Genomic DNA, 9522 nt, shown 5'->3' on the forward strand with positions numbered 1-9522 from the left:
AATTTTTGTATTTTTAGTAGAGAGAGGGTTTCAGCATATTGTCCGGGCTGGTCTCAAACTCCTGACCTCTTGATCCACCCGCCTCGGCCTCCCAAAGTGCTAGGAGTACAGGCATGAGCCACCAAGCCCGGCCAGGAACTCTTATACATTGGTGGTGGGAATGTAGACTAGTATAGCCACTATGGAAAACAGTATGGAGATTTCTCAAAAAACTAAAAATAGAATTGCCATTTGATCTAACAATCCCATGTATCTACCCAAAGGAAAAGAAATCAATATATCAAAGGGATACCTGCACTCCTATGTTTACTGCAGCACTCTTCAAAATAGCAAAGATACGGAATCAACCTAAATGTCCATCAACAGATGAATGGATAAAGAAAATGTGGTACACATACACAATGGAATACTATACAGTTATAAAAAAGAATGAAATCATGTCATTTTCAGCAACATCAATGGAACTAGAAGTCATATCTTAAGTGAAATAAGCTAGGCACAAAAAGACAAATATTGAATGTTCTTACTTATATGTGGGAGCTAAAAAACTTGATCATATGTAGATAGAGAGTGGACAGACAGATAACAGAGACTGGGAAGGGTGAATCGGAGGTAGGGAGGAGGATGAAAAAAAGTGGGTTAAGGGGTACTTACAAATATACAGTAAGACAGAAGGAATAAATTCAGTGTTTGACAGCACATTAGGTTGACTATACTTAACAAAAATATATTGTACTTGGGTTATGGACACCCTAAATGCTCTGACTTCATTACAATGCATTATATACATGTAACAAAATTTCACATATACCCCATCAATTTGTACAAAAAAATAAAAATTTTAAATTATGAACTTCCATTTCTTTTTTTTTTTCATTTCTATTTTTAGTTTAGTCTCCATACAGACTGTCAAAAAATGCCAACGCCAACTATATTTCAAGCCATCATGGCGGGGTACTGGGAAAAGTTTTCAATTAGCAATAATCACTCCTCAGATAAACCTCACTGGCTATGATGCTGCCACTGCACAAAACTGAACTTCTATTTCTTTAGAGTGGAAAAAAAATTACAAAATTTTCAGTTTAATTTGGAAGTCACTATCAAACATAATAAATATATATACCTTTTGACCTAGTAATTCCACCCCTAGGAATTTATCTGACATATGTTCAACGTTATTCATTGCAGCATTGTTAGATAATAGCAAAAGACTGGAAGCAATATGTTTCCTTCAATAGGGGGCTGGCAAAATGAAATAGAATAAAAAACAAAGAAGCTCTTTGTGGACTAATATGAAGTCATTTCCAAGATACAGTGTTAGGTTAAAAAAAAAAAGGTTAAGGTACATAACAATACCTATAGTATTGTATTTGATAGAATAAATGGCCCCAGCTCTTCCCCTCCCTAAGCCCATACACCCTGCAACGTGACTTTGCAGCTCCTCACATTCCTTGAATCCGGGCTAGCTAGCCTGTGGCTTGCTTTGGTCGACAGAATAAGACAGTTACGTTGTGCCAGAGCCAAGTCTAGGCCTCCAGAGGCCTTCTGTGCTTCTGTTCTTGTGGAGTCCTCACACTACGATGAGAACAAGCCCAGACTAGACTGCTTGTGGGTAAGAGACCTCATGGAGTAGAGCTGAACAATCCCAGCTGAAGCCATTCTAGACCAACCAATCCCCAATTGACCCATCAACTGACCAGCCAAGATGATCTGAGCCTGGCCCTGAATAGTAGATACTCCCAGCTTACCCATAGGCTCATGAGAAAAAATGAATAATTGTTTTAAGTCACTTAGGTTTTTGAGGGGAAAAGGAGAGGGAGGTCATGTAGTAATCGCTCATACAAATATGCTGCCATTTGTGTAAAATTTCAGGAAAAAAAAGAATATATAGATGGATTTGTTTACATATGCAAACTTTCTCCCTAAGAATGCATTAGAAACTGAAAACACAATTGCTCTGGGGGAAAGGAGCTATGACAGCTAGGGGATGAAAGTGGGAGGCAGACGTTTTGCACCTTTTGAATTCTGAAGCACATTAATGTATTGCCAATGGATGAATGAATAAAACCTGTTCCTTTTTACTCAAATATTTTCAGAATCCCCAAATCATCCCTGGCCGGGGTTCGGGATCGGGGGGGAAGGGAACTCTCAAACGCTATTGACGAGATTATAAATTGGTACAATCTTGATGGGGTGGTGGTATGGCTTTAAGCAATGCCTTATAAGAATATGTAAATATATATGCAATGTACACAGTATCTCTGTTAGAACCTGCCAGAAGCTGGTAACACTGGTTGCTTCTGAGAAAGGATCTGATGGGACTGGAGGTCAAGGGTAAGAGGAAAACTGACTTTTCCCTATATGTCCTTTTTATTTGCTATTTGATTTTTTTACACTGAACTTGTCTTACCTTTCCAAAAAGAAAATAATAAAATGCACATGTCCTCTGACCCAGCAATTTATCACTTCTAAGAATCTCTCCTGAAGAAATACATACAGAAGCGGACAAATTTAAATAAATAACAACATTTACTTGTGTATACTAAAAAATTATAAAGAACCTCAATGATCATCATTTGAGGGTTAAATTATGGAATGTTCACACAATTGCTAAAAATGAACCCATAAACCGTCACCTATCTCAGTGCAGAGCATTCGAGAACTTTTGAAGCGCCCTCTAATGCCCACTTCCAGTCATTCACTCTATGAATGATCACAAACGCAATCAACCCAAGTAACCATCACCCAGGTCCACAGAGAACATTCCAGAACTCTTGAGGTGCCCCACAATACCTACTTCCAGTCATTCACTCTTTGAATGCTGACAAAGGGAACCTAAGCAAACATCAGTCAGGTCACATAGAACATTCCAGAACTGTTGAGGCACCCCCCCCCCAAAATGACCACTTCCAGTCATTCACTCTATGAATGATCACAGACTGAATCAACCCAAGTAACCATCGCCCAGGTCCATAGAGAACATTCCAGAACTCTTGAGTTGCTCCCTACTGCTCACTTTCTGCCATTTACTCTCCAGGAATTATCACAAATGAATAAACCCATGTAACCATCAGCCAGGTCACAGAGAACATTCCCCCAGAAGATCCAGTTTGTGATAATTCATCAACCTGTATACTTTTTGTATATACATTACATTTCCATAAAAATTTTAAAATATGCATGTGCATCTATTACAAATATGTTCACCTATGTATAGAAAAAGATAACTAGGGCCGGGCACGGTGGCTGACACCTGTAATCCCAGCACTTTGGACTTTGGGAGGCCAAGGCGGGTGGATCACGAGGTCAGGAGTTCAAGAGCAGCCTGGCCAACAAGGTGAAACCCCGTCTCTACTAAAAATACAAAAATTAGCCGGGCGCAGTGGCAGGCGCCTATAATCCCAGCTACTCGGGAAGCAGGAGAATCACTTGAACCCGGGCAGCAGAGGTTGCGGTGAGCCGAGATCATGCCACTGCACTCCAGCCTGGGTGACAGAATGAGGCTCTATCTCAAAAAAAAAAAAAAAGAAAAAAAAGAAAAGAAAAGAAAAAGATAATTTGGTACACAAATCAAACTATTACATTATAGATGAAAATGCTGAAGGGGGAGTATTTTTTTACTTTGCATACTTCTATGAGGTTTCCACTTTTTGTAACAAGCTTTTCTCCTCCATAATTCAAAAATAAATAAAAATGAATAAAGATGAAAAACAATAACAGAAATTAAACCACTGCTATGAGATGTTAATTTTGTCTCTGAGGTAGAAATATACATGGTCAGGATTACAAATCCTAGAATTATTAACCCCTCACCTACAACAGCCACAGCCTCTCTTCCCCTCTTCCTCCCCGCATCCCACAGGTCTCCGAGGGAGATGGATGCTTACAGGGAAGATTCAAAGAAACACTTCACCAGCTAGGGCTTTCACCCCAGACTACTTCAGTAGTCATCAGGGGAACTAGACTAAAAATTCCTCTTGCCCAAAGAAGGCAGGCCTCAGTGATCCAGACTAGAAGCTCCTTTCTCTGAGGGCTGCATGCTGACATTAGCTCTGGAGTTCTAATCACTTTTTTAGTCAGAAGAGATAGGTAAGCAAACCAGGCCTGAAGTGCTCTTTAGCCCCACTTTACCTCAGCCCCTCATGTTCCCCCTAGAAGCTAAAGGAGAGAAGTTCCTGACCTGTCTTACCACACCTCACAGGAGAAGAAAAGTGCAGAATAGGCTGGGCACGATAGCTCACGCCTATAATCCCAGCACTTTGGGAGGCCGAGGCAGGCGGATCACCTGAGGTCAGAAGTTCGAGACCAGCCTGGCTAACATGGTGAAACCCCATCTCTACTAAAAATACAAAAATTAGTCGGGCGTGGTGGCGGGTGATTGTAATCCCACCTACTCAGGAGGCTGAGGCAGGAGAATTGCTTGAACCCGGGAGGCGGAGGTTGCATTGAGCCGAGACGGCGCCACTGCACTCCAGCCTGGGCAACAAGAAAGAAACTCCGAAAAAAAAAAAAAAAAAGAAAGAAAGAAAGAAAGAGAAAAGAAAAGGGAAAGGAAAAGCGCAGAATCCCAAAAAAGAGGAAATCTAAAAAGAACCCGGCAAGAGCATTCCACACAGATTCCACAGCTTCTGACTTCTTCATACAGACTGTTCCACACACCACTGTGACCCAATACTTTCCTGGATCGAAGTAATTATGTATATTTTAAGATTTGGGCCATATCTGGCTATGGATCATTCATACTATCATTTACTCAAGACGTATTTAAATTAAGTCACTTTTCCTTTACTATACGACCTGCCAAGTTTACTGTAATAAAAAGCTTCCTATCACTATGATAAATGGAACATCAGTATCACATGCCACAAACATAAGGTACATATTAGATATATATTAATAAAGATTACCAAAGGGTGGCACTCCTTGACAGACTCCTCGTGTAAGTTTTCCTCGGGAATGTCTGGAAGACAAGAAGCTTCACCCTCCTCCTAGAGGTGAGAGTGTGTGGTTAACACTTCCCCGGAGATTTACTTTCAGCTTCTCCTATAGGTTCATTCCCTAGTGATTTTCTTTCAGCTTCTCCTATAGGTTAGCACTCCCTGTGGTTTTCTTTCAGCTCCCTCTATAGGTGAGAGTGACTTTCTTTTACTCCCTCTATAGGTTAGAGCATGGGGTTACCTTGTTCAACAAAATTTTATTGAGTGACTATTCTATTTCAGATAGGATAACGTGGGGTTACTTAGTTTAACAAAATTTTATTGACTGTTCTATTTCAGATAGGATAGCGTGGGGTTACTTAGTTCAACAAAATTTTATTGAGTGTTCTATTTCAGATAGGATAGTGTGGGGTTACTTAGTTCAACAAAATTTTATTAAGTGACTGTTCTATTTCTGATAGGATAGTGAGGGGTTACTTAGTTCAGCAGAATTTTATTGAGTGACTATTCTATTTCAGATAGGATGCTAGCTGCTGAGGATACAGAAGGAGAAAATGGGAGAGTTTGTATTATGATTGAGCAAGGGTTGGGAAAGAAAAGAAGGGAAAAAAGGAAGTCGGCAAGTGGACGTAGACTATAACATACACTCCTTATCTCTGTCTCCTAAGATTTGGGCCATATCTGGCTATGGATCATTCATACTATCATTTACTCAAGATGTATTTAAATTAAGTCACCTTTCCTTTACTATACAACTTGCCAAGTTTACTGTAATAAAAAGCTTCCTATCACTATGATAAATGGAACATCAGTGTCATATGCCACAAACAGAAGGCTTGTTTAAGCCACTGCAATTCAACTTTGGCTCCTTCAACCTCTAACAGTACACTAATGAGAGCCTCCAGAGGACCTTCTAATTTTAAGATCCAATGGGAAAATTTCAGTCCTCATTTCAATTGACCCTGTAGACCACCACTCTCTCCTTATGGTTCACTAGGCCATCCCTTCTTATCTTCAGTCGGCCTCTTTTTTTTTTTTTTTTTTTAATTGAGACGGAGTCTTGCTCTGTGGCCAGGCTGGAGTGCAGTGGCGCAATCTCGGCTCACTGCAAGCTCCACCTCCCGGGTTCAAGCAATTCTCCTGCCTCAGCCTCCCGAGTGGCTGGGACTACAGGTGCACACCACCACGCTTGGCTAATTTTTGTATTTTTAGTAGAGACAGGGTTTCACCATGTTGGCCAGGATGGTCTCGATCTCTTGACCTCGTGATCTGTCAGCCTCTTAAATGCTGATGCTTGTCAGGATTTTGTCCCTAACCTTCTTGTCTGGATGATCTTCCTGTTTACATCTACAGCTATAGCTTCCACCTACATAAGCTAAAGACTCCCAAATCCCCAAAGAACAGATGAGGTCTGTTTTCCTCTCCAGCTGCATCTCCTATATTAGCAAATTACTAGCATTTCTGTAACGGTGCTTTAGTCTCTTCTCACCTGTATCTTATTTCCCTCTACCTAACTCCTTGACTCATGCCAAGTTTGTTCTTCAAGATTCAGCCTTAGTGTTCCCTCTTTTGGGAAGCATGGGGGGGAGGGGGGTGTTCTCCCTTGATGCTCTCCAACACACTCTATCAGTGCGCTTCCAGTAATCAGTGTGCCTGACTATTCTGCTCTACTGCTCTCCTTGAAGCCATGCTTTTTTTTTTTTTTGAGATGGAGTCTCACTCTGTTGCCCAGGCTGGAGTGCAGTGGCACGATCTTGGCTCACTGCAACCTCAGCCTCCCAGGTTCAAGCAATTCTCCTGCCTCAGCCTCCTTAGTAGCTGGGATTACAGGGGCATGCCACCACACCCAGCTAATTTTTGTATTTTTAGTAGCGACAGGTTTCACCATGTTGGCCAGGCTGGTCTCAAACTCCTGACCTCAGGTGATCCACCTACCTTGGTCTCCCAAAGTGCTGGGATTATAGGCATGAGACACCGTGCCCGGCCAAAGGCATGAAATTAATCTGCATTTACAGTTCCCAGCACAGGGCTCAATAAATATTTGTTAAATTGATGAATGTAAGAAATTCCCAAGCTGTGAACAGTCAAACACAGAAGATAAGGAGCTTGTGGTGGTTGGGGTGGGTGTGAACCAGGGATATTTAAAACTTGAGGACTTAGATCCTCCTTCCTTCCTTCCATCCAGGCAGCCAGGACTGGCAGGCCATCAGGGTCAGAGCCAAGGAGATAGATGGGGCTGAGGAGGCAGGCCGGGTAGCCAGCTGGCAGGGTAGGAAATTGGTTACACACAGGAGAAAGGAGTAATTACACTGAGATAAACACTGGAATGAACCCTGTGGTACTGAATTGGAATCAGAGGTATAGTTTGAACTCATTATATTTAATAAACAAATATAGATGTGTATATACATTTACATGGTGTATATATACACATACATGTGTTTTTCTCTGTGCTCTGAGGCCTTTAAACAATGATGCCCCAATAGCGATGATATACCTAGTTCCCCACCTTGGTTTTTAAACATTGTTCTCTATTAAAAGGAATCAAGGGGCTCCTCAGAGAAATGGCTGATCCCAGGGGCTGGGGCAAGGAAAGTATGAATCTGGGACATCTTGAGCCAGAAAAGTAAAAAACTGCTCAGAAACTGATAGGGATTTGTCCAAAGGACACAGGGACGAGTTGGAGGGGCCCTCATTTTCCAAATCTGAGGCAACCTGAATATCAAAACAATCATGGTAATGAATTAAAACTCACTAACTAAAACAGGAGTCCATGAGTCCACACTGATGCAAAGTGGTGGAGGAGAGTGTGTTCTCCTTTACAGTAGAATGTCAACTAATAAATTAATGATGGAATTAGAGCCAGCATTAGGTAGCCATCATGATACTATCAGGCAGCCATCATAATACCATCAGACAAGAAAGATCAATGAATGCTAAAACTAGGGGGTCAAAGTTTAATGAGTAAACAGGATATTTATAGTCTCAAAGTACCTCCACACAAAATACTTTAATTTCAATGGGAAAAAGACAGTAGACACCACCTTATCGAAGGGATCAAGGTTATCATCACTAGTAACAGGACAAAGTAACACCATGTGCCTCCTCTAGAAGAAATAGGGGTCTCTCCCCTACTGAAGTAGTCTGAATAAAATCTGTGTTGCTAACTATGTCTGGTATTGTTCCTCTTTGACAAGGGCAAGAAGATATATCTCAGAAACAGTATGAAAAGTCATGCTGAAGAATTATATGCAAGGAATGAAAGTAAGCAACAAGTCAAGGTTAACTCCTGGGTTCTTGGCTTGAGTAGCTGGGTGGGTGAGGGTGTCAGTTACTAAGATAAGAAAGTCTCCTCCTCCAGAAGAAAAAAAAAATGATTTTTTCCCTTTTGCCAAAAACGGCATTATCACAACTATAGGCAAAAACTGAATGGGTCTGTAGATCAGAGGCAGTTTAAAAAAAATCTTTTTATTTAAAAAAAATTACCAGGGTCTTGCTATGTTGTCCAGGCTGGTCTTGAACTCCTGGACTTAAGTGATCCTCTCGCCTCAGCCTCCCAAAATGCTGGGAGCCACTATGCTCAGCTAATAGATGGCAGTTTTGTGTCAGTTAATTTTCTGATTTTGATAGTTGTAATGTGGTTATGTAGAATGTCTTTAAGAAATTTACGCTGAAGCATGTAAGGGCAATGGGGCATCATATGATTCAGGAAAAAAATGTATACGTGCATATATATATATATGTATATACATCCCCCCCACACAGAGAGACACAGGGAGAGACAGAATGATAGTGCATATATAGGAGAGACAGATAGACAAAGCAAATGTGGTTAAATGTTAACAATTAAGGAACCTGGGTGAAGGATATATAGGAGTTATTTGAGCTACTCTTACAACTTTTTTGTAAGTTTGAAATTATTTCAAATTTCAAAATGTAAAGGTTTTTTTTGTTTTTGTTTTTGTTTTTTTAAACAGTCTCGCTCTGTCACCCAGGCTAGAGTGCAGTGGTGCAATCTCAGCTCACTGCAACCTCTGCCTCCCAGGTTCAAGCGTCAGCCTCCCAAGTAGCTGGGATTACAGGCACACGCCACCACATCCAGTTAATTTTTGTAATTTTAGTAGAAACAGGGTTTTGCCATGTTGCCCAGGCCGGTCTCAAACTCCTGGCTTCAAGCAATCCACCCGCCTTGGCCTCCCAAAGTGCTGGGATTACAGGCGTGAGCCACCACACCCAGCCCAAAATGTATTTTAAAATAAAGCAGCTCATGTTATTTCTTAAAAACTGAAGATAGGGCCAGGCGCGGTAGCTCACGCCTGTAATCCCAGCACTTTGGGAGGCTGAGGCAGGTAGATCACCTGAGGTCAGAAGTTTGAGACCAGCCTGGCCAACATGATGAAACTCCATCTCTACTAAAAAATACAAAAATTAGCCAAGCATGGTGGCGGGCGCCTGTAGTCCCAGCTACTCAGGAGGTTGAGGCAGGAAGAAATGCTTGAATCCGGGAGGCAGAGGTTGCAGTGGGCAGAGATTGTGCCACTGCACTCCGGCCTGGTCAACAAGAGCAAAACTTTGCCTCAAAAAA

At 41.5% G+C, this 9522-nt stretch overlaps 1 non-coding gene across 1 annotated transcript; it reads right to left on the reverse strand.

Moving 5' to 3' along the window:
- Positions 1–894: 894 nt before the first annotated feature.
- On the reverse strand, positions 895–1035 carry LOC112207275 (U4 spliceosomal RNA). Its single transcript, XR_002941707.1, has one exon. It is a non-coding gene; the product is annotated as a U4 spliceosomal RNA (small nuclear RNA).
- Positions 1036–9522: the final 8487 nt, after the last annotated feature.

The sequence above is a fragment of the Pan troglodytes genome, chromosome X (assembly GCF_028858775.2).
Source record: "Pan troglodytes isolate AG18354 chromosome X, NHGRI_mPanTro3-v2.0_pri, whole genome shotgun sequence".
Classification (NCBI taxonomy): domain Eukaryota; kingdom Metazoa; phylum Chordata; class Mammalia; order Primates; family Hominidae; genus Pan; species Pan troglodytes.